The following is an 18,436-nucleotide window of genomic DNA, read 5'->3' as shown; positions in this document are numbered from 1 at the left end:
AAGGAAATTTGCAGACATGGCAAATTTGGGGATCTTGAGAAGGGAAGATTATCCAGATTATTGAGTTTGGCCTAAAGTAATCACAAGCATCCTTATAAATAAAAGAGGGAGGAAGGAGGATCAGAATCAGAGAAGATGTGACAACAGAAGCAGGCATCATAGTCAGAGAGATATTTGAAGATGCTGCACTGTTGGCTTTCAAGATGGAGGAAGAGAGCATACGCCAAAGAACACAGGCAGCATCTAAGATCTGGAAAGGCCAGGGAAACAAATTCTCCCCAGAGTTTCCCAAAAGAACACCATCCTGCTGAGACCTTGATTTTAGCCCCATGAGACCCAATGCAGATTTCTAATTTCCAGAGCTGTAAGATGATAAATGTGTGTTGTTTTGAGCCCCCAAACTTAGTGGTAACTTGTTACAGCAATGACAGTAAACTAATATATTGATATAAAGGAAGTTATTTCATTATTTGTGCAAAATAGACCTGACTTCTGAGAAGGTCACTATTCCCCACCAAAAACCAAGACTCTTGGATTCATTGCCTTTTCATATGGTGTCAAAGTCTACAACTCTCTGTAATGGACCATCAGTAAATTAGACATTGAAAAGGAAAAAAAACTTTAATTGTGAAAAAGCATACATTTTAATGTACAAAATTACACGAATGAACATAGAAAAATACATCTTGGTAACAAGAGAAAATGTCAGCCTAGTTTACACAAGATTGAGCAATTGTTACAAATCTTGAAAACCCAGAAGGGAGTTTTAAGCCTGATTCACAACTGATCAGGACCCGACAAGCATCTCCAGGAACTGAGAACTCTGCTCATTCACTGAAAGCAGGAGCTGGGGGAGAGCCACTGACCAAGGACCCAAGGGAAGGTCCTGCTGAAAAGCATCCAAAAGGAAGGGGGCTCCACTCCTTGCCAGATCACTCCTATGCGAACCCATGCTTCTAACTGAGGGGAGGGGCAGAACTCTGTCAAAATTCTGGCCCTTGTGTTTATTAATGGCCATGTATAATATAAAATTCCTTTAATGTTCAAGCAATAGCAAAATGTACAAGTATTATACATCTGGGACCCACTGGGAAAATACGTAATTTCCAAAGTATCATCTGTGCTTCATGGCTTTCCCATGATACCCTCCCAGGAGTCAACCTGAAAGACTGAGGGGACCAGGGGCATTCTGCTGACATGATTTCACAAACCTTATTCATCATCTTTGCCAATGACATCCAGATCCTTTCTCTACTTCAACATCAAAAGTTGGTTGTGCAAACGTGAACTTTGGGAGACCAACGAGTCACCCAACTCAGACTGATGGCGCAAGCCCAGCCATCACCCTGAAATCCATCTAGGAATTTTCAAAGAGGTGAGGAAAGATGCCTAGCATCGACAGAGCACTAACACATGCAAATGCTTTGGAAGACACGTGCTATTCCATCTGTGTCATTTCCATGGGAGACATAGGGATTTAGAGAGGTAAGTACACCGTCCAAGCTTGCACAACCAGTGGGCGGCAGTGTGACCGTCCAAGCCCAGTGCGCCTGGCCCATAACTCATTCTTTGATCTCTATTAGAGACAAATCTGTCTTCTCCCCAGTGAAAAGTCCAAGTTAAGAGTTCTAACATCACTGCATACATATTTGACCTCCCCATCACTTTTGAGGTCATATTCACAAACACTGTGTTATATTAGTTTACCTTAAACAAGAAAACATTGATACAGAGTTGATATCACGTTGTCAGGCATTTTTAATAATCCCATTCATTTGTTGTTCTCTTCCTTTGTTCTACCATCATATAAAGGCATCCTCAATCCACCTTTGGACATAGCCTGGTGATACTCTTCAAAGACAAAAAAATATATACGGTGTTGGAGCAAACCCTACTTTGATCGAATCAACTCTCCTGTTAGTCTTTCCGTGACTCTGTGTAACACATTTGTGCTGTGGATGCCGAAATCAGATTTGGATGGGAGCTATACTAGTTGAAACCAAAGCAGGATTTCGGGAAGATCAAATGGGATAAAGAAAATGCAATCCTTCAATCCTAACCCTACCGACTTCTTCAAAAACAGGTTCTGGTCCAAAACACGTACTATCTTTTTCTAGAAATTATTCTAAAACAGGGAAGAGGACTAAATACAGGACCGAATCCCAGGAGTCTTTCTTTTCCACCTCCTTAAGGCATCAAGAATTCCCAAAGAATTTATTTCAAAGCCATGTAGGAACACAGTTGGCCATGGGCACAAATGCTGAATAGAAATAAGCTTCTATTTGCTTACACAACTGATAAATCTATATATAGTAGAGAATTAGGAATCTCTACTTCTGGAAGATTTTAGGATGCAAGCAACTATACACACGAGGTTCATTTTCAGTGCCTAGGGCATGACCTAAGTGTGTTACCTGAGCTTCCCTGTAAGCGTGCTGCCATCAGCCACTCTGAGCTCAACTTTAGATACTGCCTCAGTGCAGCTGAGTACTACAGTGCCACGCATCTCATTTTCAAAGAATCATTAACTGCTTAAAAGGGCCTCTGAAGGTGAAGTTACAAAGCCAACTCATGGTCAAAAATACCTCAGAGATGAGAAGTTTCTTCCTATCAACTCTGAGTACACATTTCTTTCCTAGTGAGGAGCAAAAGTAAATATAAATCTAACACAGAAGACATCTCCAGGAGCATCTCCGAATTTAATTAATATGGGGGCAATGGGAGAACTGAAAGGGATGGTCTGATACTTTTCCCCCGGCAACCCATTAGAATCACTAGGGGCCTTTTTAAAGATCCCTGCCTGGACCCCACCCAAGACAGGCTGATTTCATGACCCAGAGAGGGGCTTGTGCATTTAGTTTTAAAGAGCTCTGCAGGTAAGTCCAACATGCAGTGATAAAAAATTCTCACTACCTAGTGCAATCGTTATAGCCTACAAGCAGCCTGGCGTGGGGGCAGTGGCAGATCCCATGCTACAGCCAACCCTTTCCCACCCCCCCTTCTCCCAGCCCAGAGCCCATTCTACTGCAAGGCACTGTCCACATAGAGAAAGAAAGGTTGAATACCTAAAATATGTCACAAATGTCTAGCACCCTATTCTCAGAAGTTGACAGCATTCAAAAAGTTTCACATTCCAGTCCTGGAATTTCACCCTGGAATTAAACAAGAGTTGTGAATCTCTCAAAAGCAGCTCACCAGCCTGAAGGTTAAAAAAGAAAGAAAGAAAAAAAGCCCTTCTCGAGTTTATAAAATTTACCCAGTAAATTGCTGAGTAAAACAAATAGAGAAAAGGAAATCATCTTTTAAAGGATTTGCCTTCCTCATCCTCTGCAATGAGGGGTTACTAACTCACGCGATAATCTCCTTGCAAACCAGCTCATCAACTTTTGATCGGCTCTGCTACTTGATTTTCACACTGGGAAACTAGGTTAGGGAAGACTGTGGAGGGAGGGACTTAAACCACAATCATCTCAGTCTGACCAAGAAGTAGGGGAGCTTTCCTGACATCTTAGGATTCAACGGTTCCCCAGAGAGAAACATGGGCATGGATTCTACACAAAAGGAAAGAATTCCTTGACCAAATACATGTTGCTAAGTGATGCCATATGGATTGTAACCCATTCGGAAAAGAATTGCATCAGACCCACATCTAGAATTCCAAATCCGAAAAGTGTACATCATAGCGTGGTTGGAGAATCCTCCATAAAGATGTCAGAACCAGAGTCAGTCACATCAGCAATCAAGTGACCGTGACCATGGGTATGACACTTAACCCCTCTGGGCTGCAGTTTCCTCACTAACTTGTGAGATGGGGGAAAGCCAACAGCATTTACACCAAAGTAAGTCTTCAGTTCCCACAATGGTTGCTTCGTGATCTAATTACTATGCCGCTGGTCTGCTTGGGAAGGGGAGTGTCATGGACACTCTGAGCATACAGGTAGCTGTGCAGCCTACATTGGACTGCAGAGCCATCAGACCACACTGCCGCTGCGTGTCTCCACTGTGGCCACACCTCTGGTGAACCTATTTTAAGAACACTGCCTAGCAGTTTGTGGGGAAACGTTGCCATGCCAACCCCCTGGCTGTTGCTAATCATAATCTATGAATGCACAGTACAACCATCTGACAAGCAATTCTTTTCTTTCTTAGCCTGGGGACCTTTTTCCAAGTTGTCATAAGACAGGCCACCTTGTTCATAACGGCACACAGTAGGTGCATAATAGATACGCACTGAATTAAGAGTATCAGTCAAGCATATGCACAACACTGAAATCTGCAAGGTGCTTTCCCATTTCCTTTACCTGTTAATGCTCACAGCAGGTGCTGAGGCAGGAATTTTATTATCCCACTGGACAGGTAAGTGAACTGGGGAGCAGAATTGACTTTCTCGTGGTCTTGGAGCTAAGAAGTTGCAGAAGCTGGACTCCAGTCCAGTGATTCTGGTTGAAGCCCTCATCTCTTTCTCCTATACCAGGTGGTCTCTCTCATCTCTTGAGCATATGAAAGTCAAATCCTTATATTTATGGAGAGCTTAAGAGTTTGCAAAGTTCTTTTTCTGGTCACATTTCCATTTCACTCAAAGAGTAAAGGTAAAGAGGCCGGGCTCTGCCAGGGTCTACCCCTGGCCTGTATGGATCTCCTGTGGGCAGTGGGATGGACTGCTCCCCCGGGGGTGCCTCAATGTTCCCGGAGTGGGTCAGAGAGTTCCCTCGGGGAATCCGGAAAGGACGGATGCAATGAAGGAAGGCAAGTGGGCAGAATGACCAGCGGTGGGTGATCAAGGGCCCAGGATGAGCATGGCCTCTGGGGCTGCTGGAGGAGCAGGCAGGGCCCAGATATGGCCCCAGCCAGCTGGCCCCAGCCTTGAGGGTGAAGCCCACATAAAGCCAGCTCAAAACTGGCACTTACTGAGCATTTATCAAAGCACTGACCCATGGATTGATATGAACCGACCCCACAGAATGAGTATTTGGTCTGTTTTGTTCTATCCTTTAACTCCAGGCTGGCTCATAGTGGTGTTTGGCATTTAGTGGTGCTCAATAAATGCTTGCTGGTTGGATGAATAGATGAAACCTGGTGAATGACAATCCTCAACCCCAATAAGTGAGCACTGAAGCACTCCAGTGGGAGGCTAGAAACTACAATTTTTTCCTCCTCCTCTTGTCCTCCTCCTCTTCCTCCTCCTCCTTCTTCTTCTAACATTAATTTGGAAAACATGCCATCATTTTAACCTCAAAGGCAGACTTCTGCTTGGGAAGGGGAGGAGAGAAATTGAATTTTGTTGAATGTCTAGAATGTGCCTGACACTTGTCTTTCCGCTTGTGCTGGCAAGGATAGTGGAGAGTCCCAGCAGATAAAAGGTAGTGAGCTTTGAAGTCAGGTTGGCAGACTGCAGCCAGACTGTCCCCATAACACCAGCACGTCCTGTCTCTTCCTGGATTGTGCTCTGCTGCCAAGGGAGATCTGGAGCGCTCCAAGGTAGCCTTCTCTTGTTACAAAGTAACAGGTATCATGCACCTCCTAAGAGGCAAGCCTCTGCTGGATGCTCTACCTCCCCTGTCTGAGTGGGTCCTCAGAATAATCCCATCAGGAGGCATGGTCCCCTTTCCAATTTTGCAGATGTAGAAATGGACTCCCAAACTCTAGGTTGCCAGACTCTGCCTGTGCTATTAATCACACCCCTCCATGTTCCAGTCATCACACACCTTCTTCTTCTAGCTTGACAATTCTGCACAGCTGCTGGAGAAGGTACCATATCTCCCATTTTCTTCCAAAGGAGGAAACAGGTCCAGAAAGGTGAAGGTCACTGGGGCAGGCTAGCAACAGAGCTGGAACTCCAACTGGAGCAGGACTTTCCCAGATGACAGCAGGTCACTCACCATCCCCACCTGGAAGACCACAGGCCCAGGTTGCAGTGCCTCTCTGGGCCTCTATGTTCAGCCATTCCCTGAGAGTGCTGGGCAGACCAGACAGGTTAGAGGGTCAGCGGAGTAGACAGTGGAGAGAGTGGGTGCCGGAAGCCCACCAGGCTGGGTGTGCCTGTCAGCTGGGGATGGAGTGTGCCGGCCTCATTCATCTCTGAGTGTGACCATGAAGATAGAAGCCTTGAGTAGCCAGATCCACTGTTCTTCCAAGAGAAGCCAGAAATTCTGATTTTTATGAGAAATCTTGCTTGTAAATGTCATCTGCTATTTCCAGTATCAAATACAACACAGGTATTGTTACCTGCTTTTCACTCTGCCTTCCTGGGGGATACCTAGATTGCAGTGTCCCTGTTACCTGCCTGTCTGCCTGAGAAAGAGAGCCTCACTGTCCTGCGATTTCCAGGGGCATGTTTGCAGGGAAAGCAAATCCCTCAGGCTGCACACAGAGGCAAGGCCACGATGCTCTCTAATTAATTGCCTGGCAAATGAGCTGAGCAGGGCTGCAGGGCTTTGAGCGTTTAGGGGTACTGTGGTTATTTGGGAGGACAATCCATGGATAGAGTTGCCTGCAGTGATAAATGGTTAGGCTAGAAGAATGTTCTGCTTACTCAGGAAGCAAGAAGACGGGGTATGGGACCTTCCAGCCAGCCAGTGCTTGCCACCAAGTAGGGCCCCAGCAAATGCTCACTGCTGCAGGAACTGCCTCCTCTCTGATGGGGGATACACGTGGGAGTGGAGGATGACAAACTCAGTTGCTGTCAGGTTGTGAAGGTTATGGAAGGCATGTGCTTGTACCCATTTTACAGACCAGGAACGGAGACCTCAGAGTCAGCGGGTGGTTAGAGGCAGAGCTGGATCTCTGGGTTCCCTAATGCAGTCCTATACCCCTATACTAGGGGTGCTTGGCCTTAGGGGGTTCCAGTGTCATCTCACTTGAGAACCTAATGAAATTCAAGGCCCCTCTTCCTAGGGAAGTGCTCACAAGCATACAATTTTTCATAGAGGTTAGAACCTCCACTTAAGCCCAGGCTTCTGTAGGAGCTCTGTAATATCACGATGACTACTAAGGTTTTCTTTTAAACTAGCACACTGCCATGGTACCACATCACCTATCTTAGGTGGCAGCCACACAGAGCTGTACATGTAATGCGTGGCTATGGCATAGCATGCTCCTGAGCAAACATCAGTGACATGAATGGGAGAAAATAGACTCATTGGTACAGACAACAATGATCCCTGACATATGGGAAGCATCCTACAGTGTTCAGAACACGTTCATAGCAACTAGGTCATTTGGTCATCAGGAAAAAAAAAAAGGTCAAGTAGGTGCTAAGACCCTCAAACCAGTAAAGAAATGAAAGTTTGTAGAAATCTGGGTGGACACAGCTTAGGAGTGGCAAATCCAGCCAAGACCTTTGGACACCAGACCCCAGGATCCTTCCAGCACCCCGTGCCAATACATACAGTCTTCTGAAAGTTGAGAGCCATCCTTTGACCCCCTGGTTGGTATTAACAAAAGAGAGATACTCCCATGAATGACTTGGAATAGGAAGAGAGTCCTTTGGCTTGTAACTCAGCTCCCTGGAAGAGATGGCAAATCCTGGGGCAGCCACTGCTCTGCTGGTCAGTCGGGGAGGATATAAATATTTCCCAGCTTGATGGTCTGCCTCTGTGCTGTCTTCTTTCCTGTAACAACAAACACAGAGAGATGAGCTTTTAAAGGGGACATACCAGCCAGCGCGGCACCTACATTGAATGCACAAGCCTTTAAGATGCTGGGAGGCCCATTTCCATCTCTAAAAGTGGTGGGCTTAAATCATGAGATCTATATGTAATTCACCAGCTGCTCTCTCAAGAAAAGAATCTTCACTTGGAATTAACAGACAATGGCCTCTTTATTGGGGGTGGTTTTCAATTTTGAAATAATATAGAAGAGGCATTCATGTGCATTTGTGCAGAGGTTTCTAGCTTTCGAGACTCTCAAAGAGGCCAATGACCAAAAGAAGGTTAAGAACTGATCTAAAGGAGAGAGATTGAGGTTCTCGAGTCTGTCTTCATTCACCTGCTCAACAATGGGCACCTGCTATATGTCAGGCTTAGTCCTAGGCACTGAGGTTACATGGCTTGCCCTTATGAGGCTATAGTGTGGTTGAGGAGACAGAGGGTAATCTAGGAATCACAAAAGGGCAGAAGTGAAGAAGGAAGACAGAGAGAGACAACTGCAGGGGAACAGTAGGAAACAGTCAAGATGGGAAGAGCAGGAGTGTGGGGGGAGGAGAAGTATATAGCCCGTGCAAAGGTCCTGTGGAGAGGGAGAGGAAGCACAAGAGCCCAATGTGGAGAGAGCAGAGAAGGGAGGATGGCCTGGTGGGTGATGAGACTGGAAGGTCTGCAGTGTGGCAGATGCTAGGATGGAGGAAAGTTGGAGAGCTCCAGTGCAATGCTGGCACATGGTATTGGCTCAATTAATAAAGGATGAAGGAACGAAGGAAATGGAGGAGGCAGAGGAGAAAGACTGCCTGGAGGCTGTGATAATTAAATGGAGTCTTAGAGATGCACTTGAGTTTTCTGGGCAGAGGAAACAGCTTGGGCAGAAGCCTAGAGTGTAAGAGACCACGGCTCAGGAAGGGACATCAGCTTGCCAAGAGGAGGTTTCATTGCCCAGACAGAGGGTAATCTAGGAAACAAAGGGGGCTTCCAGTCAATACATGCATTGGGCAACCTGAAGTTTTACAGAAGGGGACCCCAAAAACAGTAAAGCCCATAAGACAGTAGCACCACTTTGCAGTTCCATAATTACCCCATAATTGATTTCACTGAGGTGGGCTTTGGAGCAATGCCCATGGTCTCCAGAGACAGATGAGGACAGGTTGCACTTAGCTCACAACCACAGCTGCAATATAATATTGGTGAGGATGCCAATCACAGCATCCCCTCTGCATCCCCCAGTATTGAAGTGAATCAAGCCAGACCTCGCCCACTTAGGTGATCTGTCTGTGCAGATGTTTTCTGTTAGCTTTTCAAAACAGATTCATATATATCTTAGAAGCTGCTCTAAATCTTTTCATTTGAAGGAATGAAGACAAAAATAATTCCAATTCCAATCCTCAAAACTTATAGGACTATTGGTACCCAAACTTCACTGTACATCAGAATCACTTGAAGAACTTTATAGGAATGCAGATTCCTGGGCTCAACCCCAGACTTAGGGAATCGGTATCCAGGAGACAATCTCAGAAATCTGTGTCCAGTGAGTTCCATTCTCGTGCATTAAGCTGGGTGATTTTTATGCATTGAGCTCATTCATTAAGTACCAAGCATCTGGGGACTCCTGTACTAGATGATGCTCCTGCATGAGTCTTTCAGTGTAAAGTCTTCTTTACTGGAATCAGGTGAGTGATACCAAACATAAGAAATCATCATCTCTTGCCTATATCGTGCACAAAATTGGTACCCAAATCCTTGCATTGCTCTTGCATTTATCAAGAAATTAATGTAAAAATTCTTTAAGGATTAATAAACACCCCAGGATCATCTCTGTAACTCACGTGGGTCACTCATAAATGATAATTTCTGTTAAAGTTACACTTAAAACATAACAATACAAAGATACTCAACTACTGAAAGATGGCCAGCAGATACAACAAGCAAATCACTGGAGGGATCATGTGCAACAAAGACTCTAAAAATGACTTCATTTTTTTTTAAGGAGCATTAAAATAAGAATGTTTATAATATTCACAAATATATTCTATGAATAAAAACTGGTGTAAGTGATGTAATACCTCAACAGGCAGGATAAGCACAGAGGAAGAAAGTTTGTGAACTGGAAGACCAATCTGGAGCCATCACCCAGGAGTCTGCATAGAGAGATAAAGAGGGGAAGGGACGGGGAGGTTACTCTAGACAGAGTAGTTAGAAATGGTTTTTCTTAGGAAGTGATATTTAAGCTAAGATTGAAATGACAAGGAATACCTAGTCATGAAAAGAAATGTGAGTCAGGTGTCCAGGGCAGAAAGGGCAGTCATGCCAAAAGCTTAAGATTAGAACACACTTGGCAGGACCAGGTTGGTGTGTTTGAGGAACAGAAAGCAGGTCACTGTGCCTCTGCTATGTGAGAAGCCACCCTGGGGAGGAGAGTGTGATCCTGTGAATCCTTGCCCTGGCAGTGCGTGGACTCAGGAAGTGGTGGTTAGCAGGAGGCATGTTTCACCCTAAGGTAAAGAACTTCCTAACAATGAGAGCAAACTGTTCACTCAGTCGCTCGCTCATTGATTCATTCATCCAATCACTTATTCATTCATCCAATCACTTATTCATTCATTAACTCATTCACTCACTCATTCATTAATTTATTAACTCATTCATTCACTCAGTCGTTCATTCACTCACTCACTCATTCATTTGTTCATTCATTACTCATTTACTCATTATCAAGTACCTCCTATATGCCAGACATATGGGGGGATATAGGGAATATTGAACAGGACTCCAGCATTTGGAGGAAAATTTAACCAGCAGACCATAAGGTCCCTTCCCACCATGTGACTTGATGTTTCTATATAACCACAGCAGGTGTTCACAAGCCCCAGGGACTTGGTGAGATCTCAGCTCTGGCCTCCCTTCCTGGCCCAATGGGGGAAGCAAATGCACGAGCAGATAACAGTGGAGATCCAGGCAGGGAGATAACCACATGATGGGGAGGGGGGAAGCCCTTGGGTATCAGAAAATGAGGGCAAAAATGGGGACACTATTCCATGCCCTACTTAGTTTCAGACCTTTGTGAAGGCAAGATCTCCTCTATGAGAGAAGGTATTCTGACAGGAGGGGCTCACACAGATGTGACTGTCCTTGACATCATTCACTTAACCCCCAAGGTCAAGCAGCTTTCTGTAGAGATGCAGAAGGGAGATGAGAAGGTCATACTTGTGGATCGCTTCATCATCGCCCTTGCTCTCACTCTGATGTGTAAATCAAAGCGGTGCCGACCTGACCTACTTCATAGACTAAAAATGCCCAGAAAGTACAGAACTGGTATTCTCTGTTCCATTTCCTCCTTCCTCTGCACTGCCATGGTCCCAGCCAGACCACCGCCATCTATGACTTGGACTACTGGGACAGCTTCCTAACTGGGCTCCTTGCTTCCAGGTGGGCCCCTCTCCAATCCACACAACAGCCAGAATTACTGGAAAGCTGAGTGGATCACTCCCTGGCCGCCACCCCTTTCCTCTGGTCTTAGAATAAAGCCAAATTCCTTAGCAAGACTCCCAGGACCCTGCAGTGTGCAACCCCACCCACCTCTCTCATCTTATCCCTTGACATTTAAGCCCTTCCTCCTCACAGCAGCCACATGAAGTCCTTGCACACTGAGCATGCTTGCCATGGTCACATAGCCATGCCAGGTGTCTAGGGTTACAATGAGCAAGTCCGTGCTGGATGGCAAGTGCTCCTGGCAGGGACGGATGCGTTCAGTGAGTTTTTTCTTCATTTTTATTCTCTTCTTGGTGTTTGGAAGTTATGGCCTTCTTCCCATCAACACTTTATCAGGGGCAGTTCCCGAGCCAGAAATAGCTTCCGTTTTCACGAGTCCCTCATCTGAACGTGAAGTCCAGCGCAGTCAGTAAAGCAGATGCTTGCCTCCCTGCATGATGGACACCGGGCTCCGTGCTCAGGATTTGTACCAATGCAAGGTCTGTGCTGTCAGGGGCTTATAGGACAGAACAGAAGGACCAGCAGTCTCCATGGGGCAATTGGGACCCTGAGTAGGAGAACCTGGGTAAATGCAGGTGAGGAGGGTTACACAGGAGCACCCGTCCTGAGAGACCTAGTGCTCTAAGTGGGAGAATCAGCAGGGACAGAATCTGATAATCTAAGAATTATAAGGATGGCAATCCAGGGCCACACCTGCTGTGTATCAGCCACTGTCCTGAGTGCTTGACAGGTTTGGTCACACTGAATCATCAGACTCCCCATCACGCATATTTATAATTTCCCTTGTTTGCAGAAGAGGATACTGAAGCTTAGCAAGAAATTTCCCCAATGTCCCACAGTCAGTGAGTGTTGCAGCTGGGATTTTTAAAGGCAACGGATCAGGCTTCAGGACCCCCAGAAAAACGCATATGAAAACAACCCCAGACAGAGGAGAAACGGCCTCTGACGGGGGGTTGCTGACAAAGGACAGATTAAACCTGGATCAAGTTAATGTGATTCTCATTGAATGCAGCCTGGTTCCAACATATTTCCTCAGGGAATATTCAGCATTTTCTTTCAGGTAAAGGCAATCAAATGCAAAATTCATGATTGTGTGTGTATGAGTGTGTTTCAAACAATAGCCTTCAAAACCTACGAATCTATTCAGTGGGCTCCATCTGCCCACTAATTTTTATATTTTAAATGATGTCTGTTTGCGATCCACATTATGCTATAAACAGGTTTGGTGTGAATCACGGTGTTTTAATTAGAATATTAGTTATTCTGAAGAAGCCATCTAAAATAAGTCCTCATAGAATTAGTTGAGAAGACAGATCCCCAGAGAGACTGTGGCCCCCAGTAATCACCCAGCTTGATAAGCGGAGCTTGGGATAGCTCCCCAGTCCTCCAACCAGTACCCTCTTGACCTCACCCCTACCAGCATTCAAGAACCCAGGTCCTGTATGAAGGAGGGCACAGATTGCATGGAGCACTGGGTGTTGTACATCAACAATGAATCTTGGAACACGGCATCAAAAACGAATGAAGTATTGTATGGTGACTAACAACACAATGAGAGAAGAAGAAGAAGAACCACCACCACCACCACCACCACCACCACCACCACCACCACCCAAGTCTTCCAGAGCTGGGCAGGAAGCTGTTTTGGTGTTCAGGTGAAATAGGGTTGGAATCCCTGCCGTCAAGCTGCTCACATTTGGGGGCAGGGATGACTCCTTCATGAACTTGCAAGTAGCACCATGTCCCTATTTCTGTAACAGATGTTTCACCAGAGCTGATAAGTTTCTTCCCCCTCTGTGCTTTCTGAATGTGTGGGATTTTCTGCCAGGAACAGTGGGATAAGATATTCCTTATTATAAATCATAATATTGCAGAAATTCCTCCAAGAATGCAGTTAAAATAAGACTTGCTAGAAATGCATGGAGCCCCTGAAGACGTGTCCAGAGAATGACAACCACGGTGTGGAGCTGGTGAATGTCGAAAACTGGGGCTCAGGTGGGGGGAGGGGGAAGACCTGATTTTTTGGCATGTGCCAATTTCTGCGGTATAAATACCCCAACCATGGCTGATGTCACTGAAGAGTTGGTAAGCAATGCTCATTATCAGCTCTCATGAGCCAGAAGGTACCATCTCCAGCTCACCTGCATGTGTGTGTGTGTGTGCATGTGTAGACTAGATGCACACGTAAATGAATGAGGGAGGGATTGCAATTCTATAAAAGCAACAGTAGAATGAGCAGAATGTGTTTATAACTGCAGGAGATTCAAGTTTACAGGTAAAGCAGGCCAGAATCCGTGTGAAAAGCATTTGAAGTAGTTTCTTCAAATTGCTTCTGAGTCCTGCCTCTGTCTTTTTATAAAAAGAAATGATGACAAAGGGCATGGCTTCATCACTTTGCGACCCTGGGCATGTTAGTTAATCTCTCTCTGTTTCCTCGTTGTGAGCTCGAGGGTGCTAACACCCCCTTCACTAGTGTGAACAGGGCAGAGGCCTCAGCAAGGTGTAAAGCTAGCTTCTGAACTTCGGCAAATGATGGAGACACCAGACTGCAGCTCCTTGAAGATGACCTCGTCCTCAGACCTTGGCACAGTTCCTGGAGCATGGCAGACATGTACCAGTTACCCTTGAAATAAATTTTGAGTAAGGGTAGTAAGGGTCAGCCTGCTCATGGGTAATGCAGGAAGAGCATACACTAGGAAACTGATGAGTCTCTATTCAGTTTCCGTGAGTTCTAATCATATAGAATACAGAAAGTATGGATAAAGATAAAATGCCTTTTTCCCCCCCAAAATGCCCTAATCTGTGTTTCAATATCAAGATTCATTGGAGCCATTTTCACTTTCACTGTTCTTAACATTCTGGTCTAATTGACGGATGGGTTCATGAACGGAGGCCCCACTGAATCTCATTACACTGGGGCTCCTGGGTCTATCGATCCCATTTAGAAATAAGGCAATAAATCGTCCACAGATGTAATGACCAAACCCACAGCCTGCCGAGGGAGAGAGTCCAGAAAACAGGGCTTTCTTACACACTGTCTTTAACTTTTATTACAAGCGTGGATTTCTGAATTGGTGAGAGGTACCAGTGGGTTTAAAAATGCTTGTTCCCTTCGAGACATAATACTATTTCTGATACTCCATCTCCAGGAAATTGTCTTCTATGAAGACTAAAATTTGTACACAGTGATAATCACCACGGTATTTATTACAAAAAAGGAAAGCCACTCAAATGTGTAATGACAGGGGGGAGAGCATTTTGTGTTATATAAACCATGGACAGGGAAGTTTATGTAGACTGTTAGCAGGTGGGAAGTCTCTACAAGATGAGACGAGGTGAGATGAAAAAGCGGTATAAAAGATTGTATATTGATTATGATGAAGAATATTGTAGGGAAACCTACCCATAGGGATGAAAAGGGACATGTGCCAAAATTTTAAGTGAGTTGGTGTCCATGGTTTTTAATGTTTTCTTCTTAACTGCAGTTAATTTTTGTAAGTTGAATTTTTCGGTAGGTATATAGCCATATGATGGCCTCTCACAAAGCTGGCAGATCTATGAAAGAATATGCATAATAGTGATCTTCGTTTTTTACTTGTTAGAACTACTTAAGGAGCCTGATGTCCTATTCTATAGTGTTCAAGCAATTTGTACTCACTGTCCCTTGGATGTACCTTTGAGCTTGCCTTAACATGAGTCAGTAACCCAGTGTGGCCTGGAATTTTCCATGCACACAAAAACACAGAGAAAAGCCATCTCTAGCAGATTAAACATGAGATATTGGCACCATATCATGGTCTATTTCCCCATGAAGATGTATTTTCCTGTTTTTCTTGTAAGTATTAATCTAGTCTTATTTGTCTGGTCACTTCCTTGATCCAATAAGTTGCTCAGAAAGGTGCACAGTTATTCTAAATTCCATGCTGCATATGTTATCTTGAATTCATAGGATGGGCACTGCAAACACCTCTCAGCTCCTTCCAGTCCAGTTTCTCTCCAAACCAGTCTCCAGGTAATAGCAGGAGTGGTGTTTTTAGGATGTAAATTTCATCCTGACATTCCTCCACCAGGCTTAAGAGCCTTCAATGGTTCCCACCACCACATCAGTCCCTCCTTCATCTTGACTGTCCACTTCATTTTTCCCAACCCAGCTCATGTACTCCAAGGTCCACCCATATCCAGTTCCTACCATTTCCAGACACAGCACTTTGCTCAATCCATTATATGTGCTCAGTTATGGAAAGACACAAGTTGTTGCCCAATCCAAAGCTATACCCTCTCCTTTTCCCCCTTGTCACTTCCTGGCCCAGAGGTTGGAAAGGTGAAAATGGGCTTTTAAGTAGGAATGATCAGGGGATATATTTTGGGGGCAAATCTAGCCAATGTAATACAAAGCAAAGTTGGCCAGAGGCATCTGGGAAAAGTTTTCCTCTTCTTTTCATCTTGGGACACAGATGTGAAGTCTGATGCTACAGCAGCCCCCTTGTGACCATGAGACAGTAATCACCAGGAATAAACACAAATAAGCTGAAGACAGTGGATCTAAAAGAAGGAAAGCTGCTGAGAGGTTGATGGTTATCAGTGAAATGACAGACCAGCCTTAAGGCCATGTAGCTCTATCACCTTAACAAGTAAGGTGAGGTGTTCTATTGCTAGTCTTGTACTGGACTCACTTCTCTCGTATTAGGCAATGTTTGCAAAATAATGAGTTCAGTGCCATGAACATTCTAGATGTTCAATCCATGTTCATTCCTTTTCCTTTTCTTCCTAAGCATTCTTTGTGGGCCAAATTTACTCACCTGCTGGGTATAAACTGTACACAGAACTATATATTTTACAGAGATATACCAGGATGTCTGGCATACAATTTGGCGTGCAATCTGGTTTCCAATATGATGTCTGTGAAAGCAACCAAATTGAAGTGGCTTAGGCAAAAATGAGACTTTATGGCAAAGATATCTCCTCTAACTGAAAGGAAGGATGAGTGGCCATCCCCAGGGGTAATAAATAAGCTCCACACACATTTGTGGCCAATGACACACGCACCACCGGGAAGCTCTCGCCACCTTTCTATTTCACCTCGGCTGATACTTGTTTCTCTCTTGTTCTGCACAGGTTTCCTTCACCGTGACAGGGAACAGACACATTGACAGCTCCTGAAGTTACTAGGGGATCCCAACCAGAGAGAATTTTTCATGGTTTCTGGTGAAAAATCCTAGAATCCGATTGGCCAGCTGTGAGCCAATCAACAACAAGAGGGCAGAGCAGAGCCCTGGGAGTTCAGCACCCTCACCAACAGGTGTGGAGAGAAGTTTGTGCCCAGCTGGACCCCCAATGCTTGGTTAGCCTCCCTCATGCCACAGCCCTGCCCTCCCTCCCAAGTACACACAACCCAGTCACCCTTAGAGCCATGGACTCGCAAGGGCAAAAGCCATTATTCTACATGTTCATAATCTTTTTTTAAAGGTTTTATTTATTTGTCAGAGAGAGAGAAAGAGAGAGAGCACAAGCAGGCAGAAAAGTAGAGGCAGAAGCAGGCTCCCCACTGAGCAAGGATCCCGATGTGAGACCCGATTCCATCCAGGACCCTGAGATCACCACCCAAGCCAAAGGCAGACTAACTGAGCCACCCAGGCGTCCCTATGGACAGGTTGACAAAAAATGTTTCCATTCAGGTGCCCCTGAAAGCAGAGCCTGAGACTTCAGAGAAGTGCACAGATGACCCTTTTCTGTTTAGAGGATGGGAGCCCATGTCTGAGGTGGGCACAAGGTGGTCTGAGCTCTCAGGGAGCCAGTCACTGCGGCTGAGAGCAGAGGCAGCCTGCTCTGCCCTAAACCTGTCTACTGCACAGACCGAGAAGGGTTCAGTTCCAGAACTGCCTTTTTCTTCTTCATGTGAGATCAGCCTGAATATAGGACCAACTGAGTGACTCAGTCGGCTAAGGGTCCCACTCAATTTCAGCCCCGGTCATGATCTCAGGGTCGTGGGACTGAGCCCTCAGTCAAGCTCTGTGCTCAGCAGGGAGTCTGGTTGACATTCTTTCTCTCTCCCTCTGCCCCTCCCCCTCTGCACCTTTTTCTATTTATTTAGTTGTCAAAACAAATAAATAAAATCTTAAAAAAAATAATTAGCCTGACCTAAGTAAGGGTGTGGCTGAACAAGATTGAACCCAGGATGTCTAGACCACCTACACAGAGTCTCCTCAGGAGATATCCCCCAACACTCTTTTTCTATGTAATTCTCTAATCCTGTATCTACTGTATTCATTGCCACATTGCAGAGGGCTCAGAGATGTCAAGTAACTTGCTCAAAGTCACTCAGCTGGAAAGTGGGCCAGGCTGGTATTCAAATCCACACCTGGCTCAATCTGAGGTCAGGACTCCCACAGACCACCCTACTGCCCCCAAAGTTTCAGCACAAAGGGAAAGCTGGATGAAAGCCAGTCCCTGAGAACCTCTGAAAATGTGGCCTCATTCACACAGCCCTGATCAGCCAGCCTGAGACTGCAGAAGCTAGGCATTTTTAACATTTACCTAAAAGAAAATAAAACATATAGGATAGTATAACCTAGCCATATATATGAACTTTCTTACACACACACACACACACACACACACACACAATAGCACTAGGCTAGTCGTGCAGGGGAACTGGAGGGTTTCCGTTCTTTGATTTCTTTTTTTTTTTTTTAAGATTTTATTTATTTATTTGACAGAGAGAGATCACAGGTAGGTAGAGAGACTGGCAGAGAGAGAGAGAGAGCGGGAAGCAGGCTCCCTGCTGAGCAGAGAGCCCGATGTGGGACTCGATCCCAGGACCCTGAGATCATGACCTGAGCGGAAGGCAGCGGCTTAACCCACTGAGCCACCCAGGTGCCCCCTCGTTCTTTGATTTCTACTGAGAGCTAGAGCACATCTCCTCGAGTCTTGAAGCACACACCCAAGCCCAGAGGCATTTTATTACTGAGAATTGCAGGTCTCTGTTTGCACAGGTCATCTGCAGACATCCAGCCTATGACATCTGTAAATCACTGCAGACCAAGCAGGGGCCCAGGGCAAGGTGGCGCGATCTGCTCAGAGTACAATGACATGTGGCCAGTCATTCATCACAGAGCCCAGGGACCAGATGGACGCAAGCGATGACTGAGAAGAATGATTCTGGGGCCCCGAGTGAGAAGCGTATAATGAAAGGATAGCATTAGAAGAAGAAACCACACTTTCACTTCTGTTATCACGAAGCTCTGAGAAGCCCCCAGAGACAGGAGATCCCCCAAAACTCCAGTGCAAGAAGCAAAAGAGGA

The 18,436-nt window shown here is 45.4% G+C and overlaps 1 long non-coding RNA gene across 1 annotated transcript in view; it reads right to left on the bottom strand.

The window, feature by feature from the left end:
- Positions 1-625: 625 nt before the first annotated feature.
- Positions 626-18,436, bottom strand: part of LOC123390787 — a 57,597-nt gene continuing 39,786 nt past the window's right edge. The window contains exon 2 of the long non-coding RNA XR_006605367.1: positions 626-7,610. This is a non-coding gene — a long non-coding RNA (uncharacterized LOC123390787). The remainder of the gene's footprint in view (positions 7,611-18,436) is intronic.

The sequence above is a fragment of the Mustela putorius genome, unplaced genomic scaffold, assembly GCF_011764305.1.
Source record: "Mustela putorius furo isolate JIRA1106 unplaced genomic scaffold, ASM1176430v1.1 tig00000083_pilon_pilon_pilon, whole genome shotgun sequence".
Lineage (NCBI taxonomy): Eukaryota > Metazoa > Chordata > Mammalia > Carnivora > Mustelidae > Mustela > Mustela putorius.
This window is presented reverse-complemented; position numbering and strand designations above follow the sequence as displayed.